Consider the following 17,923-nt stretch of genomic DNA (forward strand, 5'->3'; position numbering starts at 1 on the left):
TTATTATTTAAATGGAGAAAGATTGCAAAGTGCCGCCGTACAGCGGGACCTGGGGGTACTTGTGCATGAAACACAAAAGGATAGTATGCAGGCACAGCAGGTGATCAGGAAGGCCAATGGTATCTTGGCCTTTATTGCAAAGGGGATGGAGTATAAAAGCAGGGACATCTTGCTACTGCTATATAAGGTATTGGTGAGGCCACACCTGGAATACTGCGTGCAGTTTTGGTTTCCATATTTATGAAAGGATATACTTGCTTTGGAGGCAGTTCAGAGAAGGTTCACTAGGTTGATTCCGGGGATGAGAGGGTTGACTTATGAGGAAAGGTGGAGTAGGTTGGGCCTCTACTCATTGGAATTCAGAAGGATGAGAGGTGATCTTATCGAAACGTATAAGATTATGAGGGGGCTTGACAAGGTGGATGCAGAGAGGATGTTTCCGCTGATGGGGGAGACTAGAACTAGAGGGCACAATGTTAGAATAAGGTGCCACCCATTTAAAACTGAGATGAGGAGAAATTTCTTCTCTCAGAGGGTTGTAAATCTATGGAATTCACTCCCTCAGAGAGCTGTGGAAGCTGGGACATTGAATAAATTTAAGACTGAAATAGACAGTTTCTTAAATGATAAGGGAATAAGGGGTTATGGGGAGCAGGTGGGGAAGTGGAGCTGAGTCCATGATCAGATCAGCCATGATCTCATTGAATAGCAGAGCAGGCTCGAGGTGCCATATGGCCTACTCCTGCTCCTATTTCTTATGTTGTTATGCTAGAGCTGCCATTCTCTGATGCAACAAAAGCCTCTCTTCAAAGCAAGTATGAGGCCACAACAATAGGCAGCACCTGAGGGGAACACAGATAGAAAGAGTCAGACGGAACACTGTGAGCTCAAAGTAGAGTGTGACCTTAGTCTTTTATTGCAGATCTCCAGATTGCCTCTCCAACCTGTGAAGCCTCCTTAAATACCTGTGCTCCCAAAGGATTATGGGATCCCTTGGGACTCCAGGGGATGAGACCTCTGGTGGCTGTACAGAATAAATAAAGTCCATATATATAACAACACTCCCCCCCACCCCCCAAAGTCAATAGTGTAACTATTTACAATGTGAGTCGATCTGGGGCCCTTCTTGCCCTGGTTGATCGTCTCGGTGTGAAAGCTGGTGTTGTTGAATCATTTGTTGGGCCCTCACTGGGCTGCTGTGCAGCTGGCCTTGCTGGGCTGCCTGTTGTGTTGGGCCCTGCAGGGCTGCTGTGGATGATGGGTTCTGCTTCATGATCAACCGTGCTGCCGGTTGCCACTGGTGTGTATGTTGGGGGATCAAAACAGGTAGGGTCCAAGGTGGGTTGCTCAGGATAGTTTGTGAATCTGAGTTTGATTTGGTCCAAGTGTTTCCGGTGAATGAGTCCATATGAAAGTTTGACCCGAAACACCCTGCTCCCCTCTTTGGCCATGACAGTGCCAGGAAGCCACTTGGAACCTTGTCCATAATTTAATAAAAAATACAGGATCATTGATTTCAATCTCGCGTGACACATTTGCGCTATCATGGTATGCACTTTGTTGAAGCCGCCTGCTTTCTACCTGTTCATGTAGATCAGGGTGAACTAACGAAAGCCTTGTCTTAAGTGCTCTTTTCATGAGCAGTTCAGCAGGTGGGATCCTGGGGTCTCGTGCGGTAGCTAGGCAGGACTCGGGATAGGCGAGTCTGCAGTGAGCCTTCAGTTACTCTCTTCAAGCCTTACTTGATGGTTTGCACTGCTCTCTCTGCCAGACCATTGGACGCTGGTTTAAACAGGGCAGATGTGACATGTTTGATCCGGTTACGGGTCATGAATTCTTTGAACTCAGCACTGGTAAAACATGGCCCATTGTCGCTCACCAGGATATCGGGTAAGCCGTGTGTGGCAAACACACGGCTTACCCGATAATATCTCACATTCAATCCACTTGGAATATGCGTCTACAACCACAAGGAACATTTTACCCAAGAACGGGCCTGCATAGTCGACGTGTACCCTAGACCACAGTTTGGAGGGCCAAGACGATAAACTTATCGGCGCCTCCCTGGGTACATTGCTTAACTGCAAGCATGTATTACATCTGTGAATGCAGGATTCTAAGTCCGCATCGATACAGGGCCACCAGACGTGGGATCTGGCTATCGCTTTCATCATTACGATGCCTGGGTGGGTACTGTGGAGGTCATTGATGAAGGTATCTCTGCCCTTCTTGGGGACCACTGCTCGATTGCCCCACAGAAGGCAGTCTCCCTGTATAGACATTTCATCTTTGCGCCGCTGGAACGGCTTTATCTCTTCCTGCATTTCCACTGGGGCACTGGACCAGCTCCTGTGAAGCACACAGCTTTTGACTAGAGATAATAATGGGTCCTGGCTCGTCCAGGTTTTGATCTGCTGGGCAGTGACGGGTGATTGCTCACTCTTAAATGCTTCCATAACCATGACTAGACCTGCAGGCTGCGTCATTTCCACCCCTGTGGTGGGCAATGGCAGCCTACTGAGAGCATTGGCGCAGTTTTCTGTGCCTGGTCTATAGCGGATGGCATAGTTATATGCAGACAATGTGAGTACCCATCCCTGGATACGAGCCGATGCGTTGGTATTTATCCCTTTACTCTTGGAAAACAGAGATATAAGTGGCTTATGGTCAGTTTCCAATTCAAATTTTAGCCCAAACAGGTATTGATGCATTCTCTTTACCCCATAGACACACGCTAACGCTTCTTTTTCAATCATGCTGTAGGCTCTCTCAGCCTTAGACAGATTCCTGGACGCATAAGCAACCGGCTGCAATTTCCCGAAATCATTTGCTTGTTGCAATACACACCCGACGCCAAATGACGACGCATCACATGCTAGTACCAAACGCTTACATGGATCATACAATACAAGCAATTTGTTTGAGCATAACCATTTTCTCGCTTTACAAAGGCATTTTCTTGGCTTTTGCCCCAAACCCATTCGCCCCCTTTTTTTTGGAAAACATGTAATGGTTCCAACAGTGTGCTGAGTCCCGGTAAGAAGTTACCAAAGTAGTTGAAGAGTCCCTGAAACGACCGCAGCTCTGTCACGTTCTGTGGCCTCGGTGCGTTCTCGATTGCCTCCATCTTCAAGTTGGTGGGCCTGATGCCATCCACCGCAATCCTCCTTCCCAGGAACTCCACTTCAGGCACCAGGAAAACACACTTCGAATGTTTTAACCTGAGCCCCAAGCGGTTGAGTCGATTAAGAACCTCCTCCAGGTTCTGCAGGTGCTCGACTGTGTTCCGACCTGTGACCAAGATGTCGTCCTGGAAGACCACGGTGTGCGGGACCGACTTCAGTAAACTTTCCATGTTTCTCTGGAATATCGCCGCCGCTGATCAGATTCCAAACGGGCATCTGTTATAAACCGTGTTGATGCAGGTGAGGGCCTTCGATGATTCCTCCAGTTCCTGCGTCATGTAGACTGAAGTCAGATCCAGCTTCGTGAACGTCTTTCCTCCCACCAGCTTTGCAAAGAGGTTGTCAGTTTTTGGTAGTGGCTATTGGTCCTGCAGGGAGAAGTGATTGATAGTTACTTTGTAATCGCCACAGATTCTGACGGTGCCGTCTCCCTTGAGGACTGGGACAATTGGACTGGCCCACTCGTTGAACTCAATTGGTGAAATGATGCTCTCCATTTAGTTCAACATTCAGCATTATCGGGGGACATTTCGTGGTGAATATGTGCACCCCATGTACCTCTGCCTCCTCGGTCTGAGGCTCTGGTTCATCGTGATCCTCCATGGATCTGTCCTCCTTTGCAACGTGGTGGTTTGCAGGTTTAACAGGCTTTGCAGCTCGCCTGCACATTCGTTGGAGGTGTCCCATTGTTCCACAGCCCTTGCAAACGTACTCTTTGAATCGGCATGAATGAAAACGATGATCACCCCCGCAGCGCCAACAAGGTGTTAATGGCCTTGCATTCATCACCCTTGATGGTGGACTCTGAGTCATCTGTGGACGTGCAGCTGCAGGTATGTGTGACCTGCCCTGTACGTTACGATTCGAACATCACTTTGTTCACAGTACTTGTAGCAGCACTTGTGTCTACAGTCAAAAGTTTGCGAAGTATGGTTTTGTGGCCAATGCCAAGTACGAAAAAGTCTCTGTGCATGTGTTCCAAATATCCTTCAAATTCGCAATGTCCTGCAAGACGTCTTAGCTCAGCGACATTAGTCGCCACTTCCTGGCCTTCAGATCTTTTGTAGGTGTAGAACCGGTACCTTGCCATCAGAACGCTTTCCTTCGGGTTCAAATGCACTCGGACCAGTGTGCACAAATCGTCGTACAATTTCTCCGTGGGTTTCGCTGGAGAGAGCAAATTCTTCATGAGGCCATACGTTGGTGCCCCACAGACGGTGAGGAGGATCGCCCTTCGTTTGGCAGCGCTCTCTTCCCCATGCAGCTCGTTGGCCACAAAGTATTGGTCGAGTCGCTCCACAAACGTTTTCCAATCATCTCCCTCTGAGAATTTCTCCAGGATGCCCACTGTTCTCTGCATCTTTGGGTTCGCTATCTGTATCTCATTGCCAGTTGTTGTGTATGGAGAAAGAGTCAGACTGAACACTGTGAGCTCAAAGTAAAGTGTGACCGTAGTCTTTTATTGCAGGTCTCCAGCGTGCCTCTCCATCCTGTGAAACCTCCTTAAATATCTGTGCTCCCAAGGGATTATGGGATCCCTTGGAACTCCAGGGGATGAGCCTTCTGGTGGCTGTATAGAGTAAATACAAGTCCACAGATATAACAGGGGGGTGGAGGCTTGCATGCCCCATATAGAACCCCTTATAGTTGGATATACCTTCTATTTATAGAATTACACAGTATTTACGGCACAGGAATAGGCTATTCCACCAATTGGTCGATGTCAGTGTTTATGCACCAGTTGAGGCTCCTGCCACGCATCTCCATCTCATCTTATCCACATAACCTTCTATTTCTTTCTCATATGCTTATCCAGCTTCTCCCTAAATGCAATTTACTATTCACCTCAACCACTCCCTGTAGTAGTGAGTTCCACATTCTCACTACTCTCTGGGTAAAGAAGTTGCTCCTGAATTCCCTATTCTATATACTAGTGGCAAACTTATATTTATGGATCCTAGTTTCATTGGTTTTTGAGCAAGAGTGCCTACGGTGAGGAACAGCGGTGTAAAATCTGAGAGGATATCAAACGAAGATGCAAATATGTAACAGCGCCTGGCCTACTGCACCACACCCAGTCCCAGAGGGGGAAAGGACAGTGTGTGACCCACTGCACCACCCAGTCCCAGAGGGGGAAAGGACAGTGTGTGACCCACTGCACCACCCAGTCCCAGAGGGGGAAAGGACAGTGTGTGACCCACTGCACCATCCAGTCCCAGAGGGGGAAAGGATAGTGCGTGACCCACTGCACCACCCAGTCCCAGAGGGGGAAAGGACAGTGTGTGACCCACTGCACCACCCAGTCCCAGAGGGGGAAAGGATAGTGCGTGACCCACTGCACCACCCAGTCCCAGAGGGGGAAAGGACAGTGTCTGACCCCAGATTGACACCCAGTCCCAGAGGGGGAAAGGACAGTGTGTGACCCACTGCACCACCCAGTCCCAGAGGGGGAAAGGACAGTGTGTGACCCACTGCACCACCCAGTCCCAGAGGGGGAAAGGACAGTGTGTGACCCACTGCACCACCCAGTCCCAGAGGGGGAAAGGACAGTGTGTGACCCACTGCACCACCCAGTCCCAGAGGGGGAAAGGACAGTGTGTGACCCACTGCACCACCCAGTCCCAGAGGGGGAAAGGACAGTGTGTGACCCACTGCATCACCCAGTCCCAGAGGGGGAAAGGACAGTGTGTGACCCACTGCATCACCCAGTCCCAGAGGGGGAAAGTGTCATGTATCTCACATTACTGTATGTAACTGTATCTTACCAAGCTATACATGACTGTAACTGGATATGACCTGTAACAATAAGCATACCTTACCACCAGGGGTGCACTTGCAGGAGACACTCCATACCTGTCCCACTGTGGTATATAAAGGGAGATCTCAGGCAAGTGCAACACTGGAGAGCTGTGAATTAAAGGTGCAGGTCCTGAATGACCTTTACTTCAGCATGTGCCTCATGTAAGTCAGTACATTAGAGTCAGGACTTAACAGTGGCGACGAGTTACGGGATCACAGAATCCACAGAATGGCTACCAACAGCTCAGATGAGAAATACAATGCTGGAGACAATTGGGATGACTTTATAGAAAGGCTCCAGCAAAGCTTTGTGACCAAAGACTGGCTGGGCGACGATAAGGCAGACAAGAGAAGAGCCCATCTCTTGACCAGCTGTGGCTCGAAAACACACGCTTTAATGAAAGAGCTGCTGGCACCCGAGAAACCAGCAAGCAAGTCGTTTGAGGAGTTGAGCACACTGGTGAGAGACCACCTGAAGCCAGTGAGCAGGTTCTACAACTACAGACGCTGTGTGGACCAAAGCATACCCAACTTCGTGGCGGAACTTTGGAGGCTGGCTAGTTCATGTGAATTCCCCAATGAACTAAGGAGAGAAGTACTGAGAGACTTTTTTATTGAAGGAATAGGCCACGCAGGCATATTCCGAAAGCTTATACAGACTAAGAACTTGACGCTAGAGGCAGCAGCAGTGGTCACACAGACGTTCTTGGCAGGCGAAGAAGAAACGAGGCTGATCTACACTTCGGGTACAACAACCAACGAGGCATCGGAACAAGGGGTTCACATTGTGAAACAAACCGCTACCCCCACATACAGACAAAGGCAGGAGAGCAGACCTTCAACAGCAGACAGTGGTGCCAGTAGCCATCAAAATCAAGGGCCACATGAACGGCCGATCACACCTCATCAACCCACAATGCGAGCAATCAACAACAGCTTGAGAGAAGCTCAAGGGAGATCAGCCAGACGCAGCTCATCCTTCGTAAACAATGGAAACGGTCTGTGTTGGAGATGTGGGGGAAGGCACTCAACCAGGGTGTGTCGATTTCAGCATGCTGTTTGCAGAAACTGCAACGACACAGGGCATCTGGCTCGCATGTGCAGAAAAACAGCAGCTCGGCTGGTATACGAATCGGAAGGGTCGGAAAGCGGACCAGAAGACGGTTGGAACAGTGCACTGGACGCCGAGGTACAGCGGGTTAACACGATAAATGTCCACTGTTCTTACACCAAGACGCCTCCAACTATGATGAGGGTTCTACTCAACGGGATACCCGTCAATATGGAACTGGACACGGGGGCCAGTCAATCCCTCATGAGCGTTCAACAATTTGAACAGCTGTAGCCGCACAAAAGAAACAGACCAAAACTCACAAAGATCGACACCAAACTAAGGACCAATACTAAAGAAATCGTCCCAGTCCTTGGCAGCGCCATGCTCTCAGTCACACACAAAGGGATGGTGCACCGACTTTCCCTGTGGATTGTCCCTGGGGATCTCCCAGCCCTGTTGGGGAGAAGCTGGCTAGCAGAACTTAATTGGAAATGGGATGATGTTCACGCCATGTCGTCAGAGGAACAGACCTCCTGCTCAACAGTTCGAAGCCATTTTGAACATCTCTTTCAGCCAGGTGTGGGCACCTTCAAAGGGGCTAAAGTTAGAATCTACATCACACAGGATGCCAGACCGGTCCATCACAAGGCTAGAGCTGTGCCTGATGTGATGAGGGAAAAGATTGAACACGAACTGGACCGGCTTCTGCGGGAAGGCATAATTTCTCCCGTGGAATTCAGTGACTGGGCAAGCCCCATCGTCCCAGTCATGAAGCCTGATGGATCCGTGCGAATCTGTGGGGATTACAAGTCTACCATAAACAGAGTCTCCCTACAGGACCAATACCCGCTGCCCAGAGCGGAGGACCTATTTGCCACGTTGGCTGGAGGAAAACTTTTCTCAAAACTTGACCTCACATCTGCGTATATGCCGCAAGAACTGACCGAAGAGTCTAAGCTACTCACCACCATCAACACACATCGAGGCCTTTTTGTGTACAATCGATGCCCATTCGGCATCAGGTCAGCAGCTGCTATATTCCAGCGCAACATGGAGAGTCTGCTCAAGTCCATCCCGGGGACGGTTGTGCTTCAAGATGACATACTCATCACGGGCAGGGACACCGACTCTCATCTCCGCAATCTTGAGGAAGTACTAAGTCGATTGGATCGGGTAGGCCTAAGAGTTAAGAAATCCAAGTATCTGTTTCTCGTGCCTGAGGTTGAATTTTTGGGCAGAAGGATTGTCACTGATGGAATCCGCCCAACCGAATCCAAAACCAAAGCGATTCGTCTGGCACCCAGGCTCCGGAATGTCTCAGAATTGCGCGCCTTTCTCGGGCTACTCAATTACTTTGGGAACTTTATGCAGAACTTGAGCACGTTGCTGGAGCCTCTCCACGTGCTACTCAGAAAGGGGTGCGATTGGTTTTATGGGGACGCCCAAGAACGCGCCTTCAATAAGGCACGCAACCTTCTATGTTCCAAGAGTGTTTTAGCCTTTTTGGACCCAGGTAAAAAGTTAGTCCTCACGTGTGATGCGTCAGCGTACGGGGTCGGGTACGTTTTACAGCACGTCAATGATGCGGGTGAATTGCAGCCCGTTGCTTATGCCTCCAGGTCACTTTCGCGGGTGGAGCGCGGGTATGGTATGGTTGAGATGGAGGCACTCGCGTGCATGTACGGTGTCAAAAAGCTGCACCAATACTTTTTCGGGGCCAAGTTTGCGTTAGAAACTGACCACAAACCCCTCACGTCCCGACTATCCGAGTGCAAGGCAATCAACGCCAATGCCTCGGCGCGCATTCAGCGGTGGGCACTCATGCTGGCGGCTTACGACTACACGATAAGGCACAGACCAGGCACAGACAACTGTGCCGACGCGCTTAGCAGGCTACCCCTGGCGACCACAGAAGGGTCCGACGAACAGGACTGTGAGATGGTCATGTCAATCAATGCCTTTGAATTCACAGGTTCGCCCATGACAGCTCGCCAAATCAGAGCCTGGACGACCAGCGACCCCACGTTATCTCTCGTTAAAAGATGCGTTTTAATCGGTGACTGGGCAAAGACTCGCGATGCCTGCCCCAAGGAGGTCAAACTCTTCCATAGGCGCATGCATGAACTCTCACTACAGGCAGACTGCCTGATGTGGGGCAGCCGAGTAGTTATGCCCTTACGAGGCAGGGAGGCGTTTGTCTGTGAGCTCCATCGCGAGCACCCGGGGATTGTCCTTATGAAGGCCATAGCCAGATCCCATGTCTGGTGGCCTGGCATTGACGCGGACTTGGAGCTCTGCGTCCGGCGGTGCACCATTTGTGCCCAACTCAGTAATGCCTCCAGGGAGGCCCCCCGAAGCCCCTGGCCCTGGCCCACCAAACCTTGGTCGCGGGTGCATGTAGACTATGCGGGCCCATTCATGGGCAAAATGTTCCTCGTGGTCGTTGATGCATTTTCAAAGTGGATCGAATGCACCATTTTAAACTCGAGCACCACCTCCACCACTGTGGAGAGCCTTAGAACCATGTTTGCAACGCACGGCATTCCTGACATATTGGTCAGTGATAATGGTCCGTGCTTCACCAGCGCAGAATTTCACGAGTTTATAGTTCACCACGATATAAATCACATTAAGACGGCACCTTTCAAGCCGGCCTCCAATGGCCAGGCGGAGCGAGCAGTGCAGATCATTAAACATGCTCAGAATCCAAGGTCCCACGCTGCAGAGCTGCCTGTCGCGACTGCTGCTGGCATACAGATCTCGTCCGCATTCGTTGACTGGGGTTCCCCCCGCGCAACTATTGAAACGAACCTTAAAGACCAGGCTCTCATTAATCCTCCCAGACATGCATGAAATTGTTGAGGCTAAGCGTCAAAAGTTAACTGAGTACCATGAGCGAAATGCGCGGGGGAGGTGGAATGAGATAGGGGACAAAGTGTTTGTGCTAAACTATGGCTGGGATCCCAAATGGCTTGCAGGGACAGTAACAGACAAAGAGGGAAACAGGCTACTGGCTGTACAAATGGAAAATGGCCAAACCTGCCGTAGGCATGTAGACCAAGTAAAAAGTAGATTCACTGATAACACTGAAGAACCAGAGGCAGACTACAATGTGGAACTCACACCACACCTGGTGGACAGACAGGTGAAACAACCTGAGGAAAGGGCAGTCTCAACAGTCAGCCCAGCAGAATAACAACAATCACACCGATCGAAACAGAGAGCCCAGGCGAGATACTAGCAATCACACCGAACGAAAAACAGGCACCAAGGCAAACAACTGAACCACAACTAAGACGCTCCACACGAGAGCGCAGACCACCTGAGAGACTGAATCTATAAAGGCAATAAGACCTTGGGGGAGGGTGATGTCATGTATCTCACACGACTGTATATAACTGTATCTTACCTTGCTATACATGACTGTAACTGGATATGACCTGTAACAATAAGCATGCTTTACCACCAGGGGTGCACTTGCAGGAGACACTCCATACCTGTCCCACTGAGGTATATAAAGGGAGGTCTCAGGCAAGTGCAGCACTGGAGAGCTGTGAATTAAAGGTGCAGGTCCTGAGTGACCTTGGCTTCAGCATGTGTCTCGTGTAAGTCAGTACATTCGAGTCAGGGCTTAACAGAAAGGATAGTGTCTGGCCCACTGCACCATCCAGTCCCTAGGGGAAAGGACAGTGTGTGACCCACTGCACCACCCAGTCCCAGAGGGGGAAAGGACAGTGTGTGACCCACTGCACCACCCAGTCCCAGAGGGGGAAAGGACAGTGTGTGACCCACTGCACCACCCAGTCCCAGAGGGGGAAAGGACAGTGTGTGACCCACTGCACCACCCAGTCCCAGAGGGGGAAAGGACAGTGTGTGACCCACTGCACCACCCAGTCCCAGAGGGGGAAAGGACAGTGTGTGACCCACTGCACCACCCAGTCCCAGAGGGGGAAAGGACAGTGTGTGACCCACTGCACCACCCAGTCCCAGAGGGGGAAAGGACAGTGTGTGACCCACTGCACCACCCAGTCCCAGAGGGGGAAAGGACAGTGTGTGACCCACTGCACCACCCAGTCCCAGAGGGGGAAAGGACAGTGTCTGACCCACTGCACCACCCAGTCCCAGAGGGGGAAAGGACAGTGTGTGTGACCCACTGTACCACCCATCCATTAACAACAATGACAACTTTTATTTATGGAGCACCTTTAATGTCATAAAATATTCCAAGACGCTTCACAGCAGTGTTACAGGACAAAACAGATAAATTTGACATATCATTTTAACAGAGCAAGAGAGGACGTAAGTTTTGGCAAGAAAGTGGAAGCATCCAAGATTTCATCAGCTGCTTGCAGCAGGAACTTGGGGCTCGATTTTACACTTTTGTGCAGATTGCACTAAAATTGGCGTTATTTCCGGCGTGGGCGATAAAAATGGATTTTCAGATTGCCGGTTTGTCGCCCATTCTCAAAGCCCCTCGTCTCCATTTTTAAAATTGGGCATTACCGCGACTGATATCAAATCGGCGGTAGCGTTAAATCTCTCTGACCTTCTGCTGTAAAATGGTCCTTAGAAACGGCATAGCAACGCTCGATTCCCGTGATCCAGGAGATCAAGATTCATCAAGAGAGCGAGCAGCATCGTGAGAGGAGGTCAGCGGGTGAGCGGGACTACAAGGTCGGCGGCTGAGAGCGACTAATGGCAGACAGCGAAAGGAGGGCGGCGGCAGAGAGGGAGCAGCGAGCAGCAGAGGAGGGAAGCAAGCAAAGAAGTACTGCAGCCTCTTCCTCTGGTACGTCGATCTTGGTGGAGCAAGAGCGAGAGAGAGCCCTCTCTAGATACAAACTGCACCCCAAGCTACAATCTAAAAATAAAGTGGAAAGACCCTGTCTTTATGGGAGTCTTGCTACCCCTATCTTTTCCACCAATCTTTAAAATCCCTTTGTTTCTAAGCATGGGTACTTAGTCAGTGATGGGCCATCCAACCCATGTGTATTGGGCTGATGGCCCTTAATCTGGGCATCTCTCTGATTCTTTATGTTGGGCAAAATCCGGCTCCTCTTTGGCTGGCCAGGCTAGTGGGTTCATTGTTCTTTTTTTCCTTCTGAGGTGGAGGTGAGAAGTTCTTTTGCATATTAAAGTTGCTTTATCAGTGCCCCCCCCCCCCTTCCTGGCCGACAGGGCTGTTGTCAATATTCCTGGCCCCCTTCCTTTAGCTGGGACTGGTGGGCAAACCCGTTCTGGATGACTGACAGTTCTTTTGCCATATCTAACTACCATGCGGTGTCTGGAGTTTTAACAAAACCAACTTTCTCACGTATCTGCGCAGGGTGCACCCCCTAAAATCCACAAAATATTCTTTGAACAGAAACTTTGCGATCTCTTCACCATTCCAATAAAAGTACAATGCTGATTGTTCAGAAGCAATAATTTCAACACTAAAAGACATCTACAGTAAAACCCAATCGTCCACAGTCTGAAAAGATGTCTGTTCAGATGGTCACTTCACCTGAGAAGAACTCCAATCCAAACTCCCCCGAAGTTGAAGCAGCCTTTTCAATGAAACGACCCGCGATTTGAAAAATGGCGTCCACACTGCTGTGATTAGTTCAGAACAGTTCCCCTTTTTCAGAGCGGTGTTTTGGGCGAGTGATATTGTGGGCGAGGTGTGTGCGAGGTGGTGAAAGTGACGCTGGGCGATATGCTGGGCGTTAGTTTCGTCAAATTTGATCTTTACGACAAAAGATTTGTGGGCGGGCGGTATTATTGAATCTCAGCGTTAATTATATGCCGAAAGTAATGCTGGGCAATATTATGGGCGTTGGTTTCGTCCATTCTGATGATTCCGCCCCCAAAAAGTGGGCGGGCGGTATTATTTTTTTCCTGGCGTTAACGTACGTGGGGAAAATAACGCTCGGCGATAAGTGTCAGAAAAACGGCTGTCAATTTCCATTTTGTGGCTAAATGGGCGCTATCTGGGCATTGCACCTCATTTCAGCATTAAAATGGACATTAAGTGGGCGTTATGCATGCAGAAATAATGGAAAATCTAGCCCGAAAACTTCCTGCTGACAAATTCAGTAAGTTGGCTTGGTTTGAGTCCAAGAGTGCAGCATTGTGTGCAATGCAAAGCTGTTTCCCGATGGTGGTTTCAAGTCATCACTCAACCGGTTGTTGAGTGAACATCGCTTGCTGTGTGATCAAACTGCCCTTAAGCACCAGCCTTCACATCTCGCACCTGCTTGGCACCCTGGTTGGCTGCCGATCAAGTCTCTTGAAACCCGGCCTTTGAGCACAGTCTCTCTCAAGTAGTGAAGGGTTTCTTTGTGTAGTGGCCAAGTTTGATCAGTTGGGCACTGGGCCATGGCAGTCGGTAGGTCTAGCAGAGGTTGTTTATATGTTACAGAAATCAGGAGAGCGATCGCAGCTAATTCTGGCTGCACAGAGCCAAGCGAGGCAGATAATTGGTGCCAACTTTCATCAACGTCCCATCTGGGAACCATTCCCTTTATCTCGCTGTGTGCCAGAAGTTCTCAAAGAGCATTAATTAGATGTGCTGTGACTTGCATCCCAATGGCATGTTGCTTGCATTTTTTTGGGATGGGAGCAGCTGCTGTGGAAAAAGTTGGTGGGGGGGCTTGCCACTTTGGTTGTTGATCATCTGAAATGACTTTGTATTACTGCCAATTTGTGTGCCCTCATGTTCAAAGGGCAGAAAAGACAGAGTTTGCATTTATATAGCGCCGTTCACGACCCCAGGACACCCCCCCCCCCCCCCCAAAGGGCTTGACAGCCAACTAAGTACTTTTTTGAAGCGCAGTCAATGTTAGAAGGTGGGAAACGCGGCAGCCAATCTGCGCACAGCAAGCTCCCACAAACAGCAATGCGATAATAAGCAGATCGTCTGTTTTTAGTCATGTTGATTGAGGGATAAATGTTGGCCCAATGCACCGGGGAGAACTTGTCCTGCTCTTCTTCAAAATAGTGCCCTGGGAGCTTTTACGTCCACCTGAGAGGCCTGACTTGACTTAATGTCTCATCTGAAGCATGCCACCATCCGACAGTCTGGTACTTCCTCAGCACTGCACTGGGAGTGTCAGCCTAGATTTTTGTACTCAAGTCTCTGCAGTGGGACTTAAACCCACAAACTTCTGACTCAGGCAAGAGAGCTACCCTGTTGGACTGCTTTCTTGGCCTTTTTCATTTTGTTGCATTAATCGTCAGATTACACACAAACTCAGTTGCAGGAATGGCAGGACCAGGTCTTTATTGTAACGTCATACTACACAAAAACCAGTATGAAAGTCACTGAGACATGCACTTCACAAAACCAGTGTGTGCTCCCTGCTCTTGAGACATACACGTTCCGATTCCAGTGTATGCTCCTAAAACAGTGTTCGCCCACATCTCTTATACTAACTCAGGTCTTTGGTCTGTATATTCCATGCATACTATCAATAAATCATGGTACACCAAAGGTACAGACAAATGCTAACAGAATGACAATGTAAGCTATACATCCAGCCACTCAAACTCCTGAAATTGGTTTATTGCCTCAATCGACTCTTGCCATGCATTTTATTACTATAACACACAGGTGACCAAATTGACACATTCAAATGGCTGAATGAATCTCACACCTTCTAGTATCTTCTTCCCTGTGGAGACATCCTCTGCTTTGCCCTCTTACCAATGTACAAATCTATGCTCATCAGAAAGCTGTTTGAAATTTTAACCCACCATGCATTGATCTCACCATCTGCGCAAAGCGAACAGCGAGGTCTTAAGGTTATACGGACTTTCCTTCCCATGCTACCAACTGAGTCAAGGCTGTTAGATCAGTTGGTACATCCGTCCTTCTCCCAACAAGGACAATGGATGTTTCTGATCGTATAGTATGAAATTGGACTATTGGCTCAGTGCCACTGAGTTCGGGAGGGGGGAAAGTAAACACAGCCAGAACGCCCGCTCCTGATGATCATCCAGTGACCACACTCCTACCCCCTCCTTAATGGGAATGGTCCGTGTGTGATCAACAACACCAACAACAACCCAACTTGCAGTTATATGGCACCTTTAATGTCGTAAAATATCCCACGGTGCTTCACAGGAGCAATTACCAGACAAAATTTGACACCGAGCCACATAAGGAGATGTTAGAGCATTTGAACAAAAAGGTAGGTTTTCAGGAGCGTCGTTTCAGGACCACAACTGTTTACAATATACATAGATGACCTGAAGAGGGGACAGAGTGTAGTGTAACAAAATTTGCAGGTGACACAAAGATTAGTGGGAAAGCGGGTTGTGTAAAGGACACAGAGAGGCTGCAAAGAGATTTAGATAGGTTAAGCGAATGGGCTAAGGTTTGGCAGATGGAATACAATGTCGGAAAATGTGAGATCATCCATCTTGGGAAAAAAACAGTAAAAGGGAATATTATTTGAATGGGGAGAAATTACAACATGCTGCAGTGCAGAGGGACCTGGGGGTCCTTGTGCATGAATCCCAAAAAGTTAGTTTGCAGGTGCAGCAGGTAATCAGGAAGGCGAATGGAATGTTGGCCTTCATTGCAAGAGGGATGGAGTACAAAAGCAGGGAGGTCCTGCTGCAACTGTACAGGTTATTGGTGAGGCCGCACCTGGAGTACTGCGTGCATTTTTGGTCACCTTACTTAAGGAAGGATATACTAGCTTTGGAGGGGATACAGAGATGATTTACTCGGCTGATTCCGGAGATGAGGGGGTTACCTTATGATGATAGATTGAGTAGACTGGGTCTTTACTCGTTGGAGTTCAGAAGGATGAGGGGTGATCTTATAGAAACATTTAAAATAATGAAAGGGATAGACAAGTTAGAGGCAGAGAGGTTGTTTCCACTGGTCGGGGAGACTAGAACTAGGGGGCACAGCCTCAAAATACGGGGGAGCCAATTTGGGACCGAGTTGAGAGGTAATTTCTTCTCCCAGAGGGTTGTGAATCTGTGGAATTCTCTACCCAAGGAAGCAGTTGAGGCTAGCTCATTGAATGTATTCAAATCACAGATAGATAGATTTTTAACCAATAAGGGAATTAAGGGTTATGGGCAGCGGGCGGGTAAGTGGAGCTGAGTCCACGGCCAGATCAGCCATGATCTGGTTGAGTGGCGGAGCAGGCTCGAGGGGCTAGATGGCCTACTCCTGTTCCTAATTCTTATGTTTTTAAAGGAGGAGAGAGAGGTAGAGAGTCGGAGAGGTTTAGGGAGGGAGTTCCAGAGCTTGGGGCCCAGGCAGCTGAAGGTACGACCATCGATGGTGGGGTCACGGAAATGGGGGATGCGCAGCAGTCTTGAATTGAGGCGCTCAGTTGGATTGGTTTTGCTGTAGTCGAACTCACTGTACGGGTTGACAGGTGCAGGAATGAAGCATGTGGAGGCATGGAACTGGAGTCAGGGGAGGAGGGGAGAAAACTGAAGAAAAGGGAAATTAAAAACAGAAAAACTCAATCTAAAAAAAAATAATAGGATATTAGAATCATAGAATAGTTACAGAATGGAAGGAGGCCATTCGGCCCGTCGAGTCCATGCTGACTCTCTGCTGGAGCACTTCAGCTGGTCCCATTCCCTCCTCCCTTTCCCCATAGCCCTTCAAATGTTTTTCCTTCAGGTACTTAGCTGATTCCCTTTTGAAATCCACAAAAGAATCTGCCTACACCACAACTCTGTCAGGCTATGCACGTGGATAAATATGAGGCTATCCACTTTGGTGGCAAAAATAGAAAGGCAGAATATTATCTGAATGGCGACAGATTAGGAGAAGGGGAGGTGCAACAAGACCTGGGTGTCATGGTACATCAGTCATTGAAAGTTGGCATGCAGGTACAGCAGGCGGTGAAGAAGGCAAATGGTATGTTGACCTTCATAGCTAGGGGATTTATGTATAGGAGCAAGGAGGTCTTACTGCAGTTGTACAGGGCCTTAGTGAGGCCTCACCTAGAATATTGTGTTCAGTTTTGGTCTCCTAATCTTAGGAAGGACGTTTTTGCTATTGAGGGAGTGCAGCAAAGGTTCACCAGACTGATTCCTGGGATGGCAGGACTGACATATGAGGAGAGACTGGATCGACTGGGCCTGTATTCACTGGAATTTAGAAGAATGAGAGGGGTCCTCATGGAAACATATAAAATTCTGATGGGACTGGACAGGTTAGATGCAGGAAGAATGTTCCCGATTTTGGGGAAGTCCAGAACCAGGGGTCACAGTCTAAAGATAAGGGGTGAGCCATTTAGGACTGAGACGAGGAGAAACTTCTTCACTCAGAGAGTTGTTAACCTGTGGAATTCTCTACTGCAGAGAGTTGTTGATGCCAGTTCGTTAGATGTATTCAAGAGTGAGTTAGATATGCCCCTTACGGCTAAAGGGATCAAGGGGTATGGAGAGAAAGCAGGAAAGGGGTACTGAGGTGAATGATCAGCCATGATCTTATTGAATGGTGGTGCAGGCTCGAGGGGCCGAATGACCCACTCTTGCACCTATTTTCTATGTTTCTATGTCTCTATTCCAGATCCCAACCACTCGCTGCGTAAAAAAAAAGTTTTTCCTCATGTCGCCTTTGGTTCTTTTGCCAATCACCTTAAATCTGTGTCCTCTGGTTCTCGACCCTTCTGCCAATGGGAACAGTTTCTCCCTATCTGCTGTGTCTTGTAAGATTCCAAAATTCGTGGAAACCCCCACAGTGGTTGGACTCACTGAAAAGGAAATTCAATTTGGGAGGACTATTAAGCAGAAAGTTTGGGATCCTAAAATGCCCATGGAAAAAATCTTCGATTTTTAACCAAGTTTGAGATTTTTAAAAGGTGCATGTTGGGTCTGTGAGAAAAGGTCTGCAAGACCAGGGGTAGGTTCAACCTCTGAA

This window comes from Pristiophorus japonicus, chromosome 19, assembly GCF_044704955.1.
Source record: "Pristiophorus japonicus isolate sPriJap1 chromosome 19, sPriJap1.hap1, whole genome shotgun sequence".
Classification (NCBI taxonomy): domain Eukaryota; kingdom Metazoa; phylum Chordata; class Chondrichthyes; family Pristiophoridae; genus Pristiophorus; species Pristiophorus japonicus.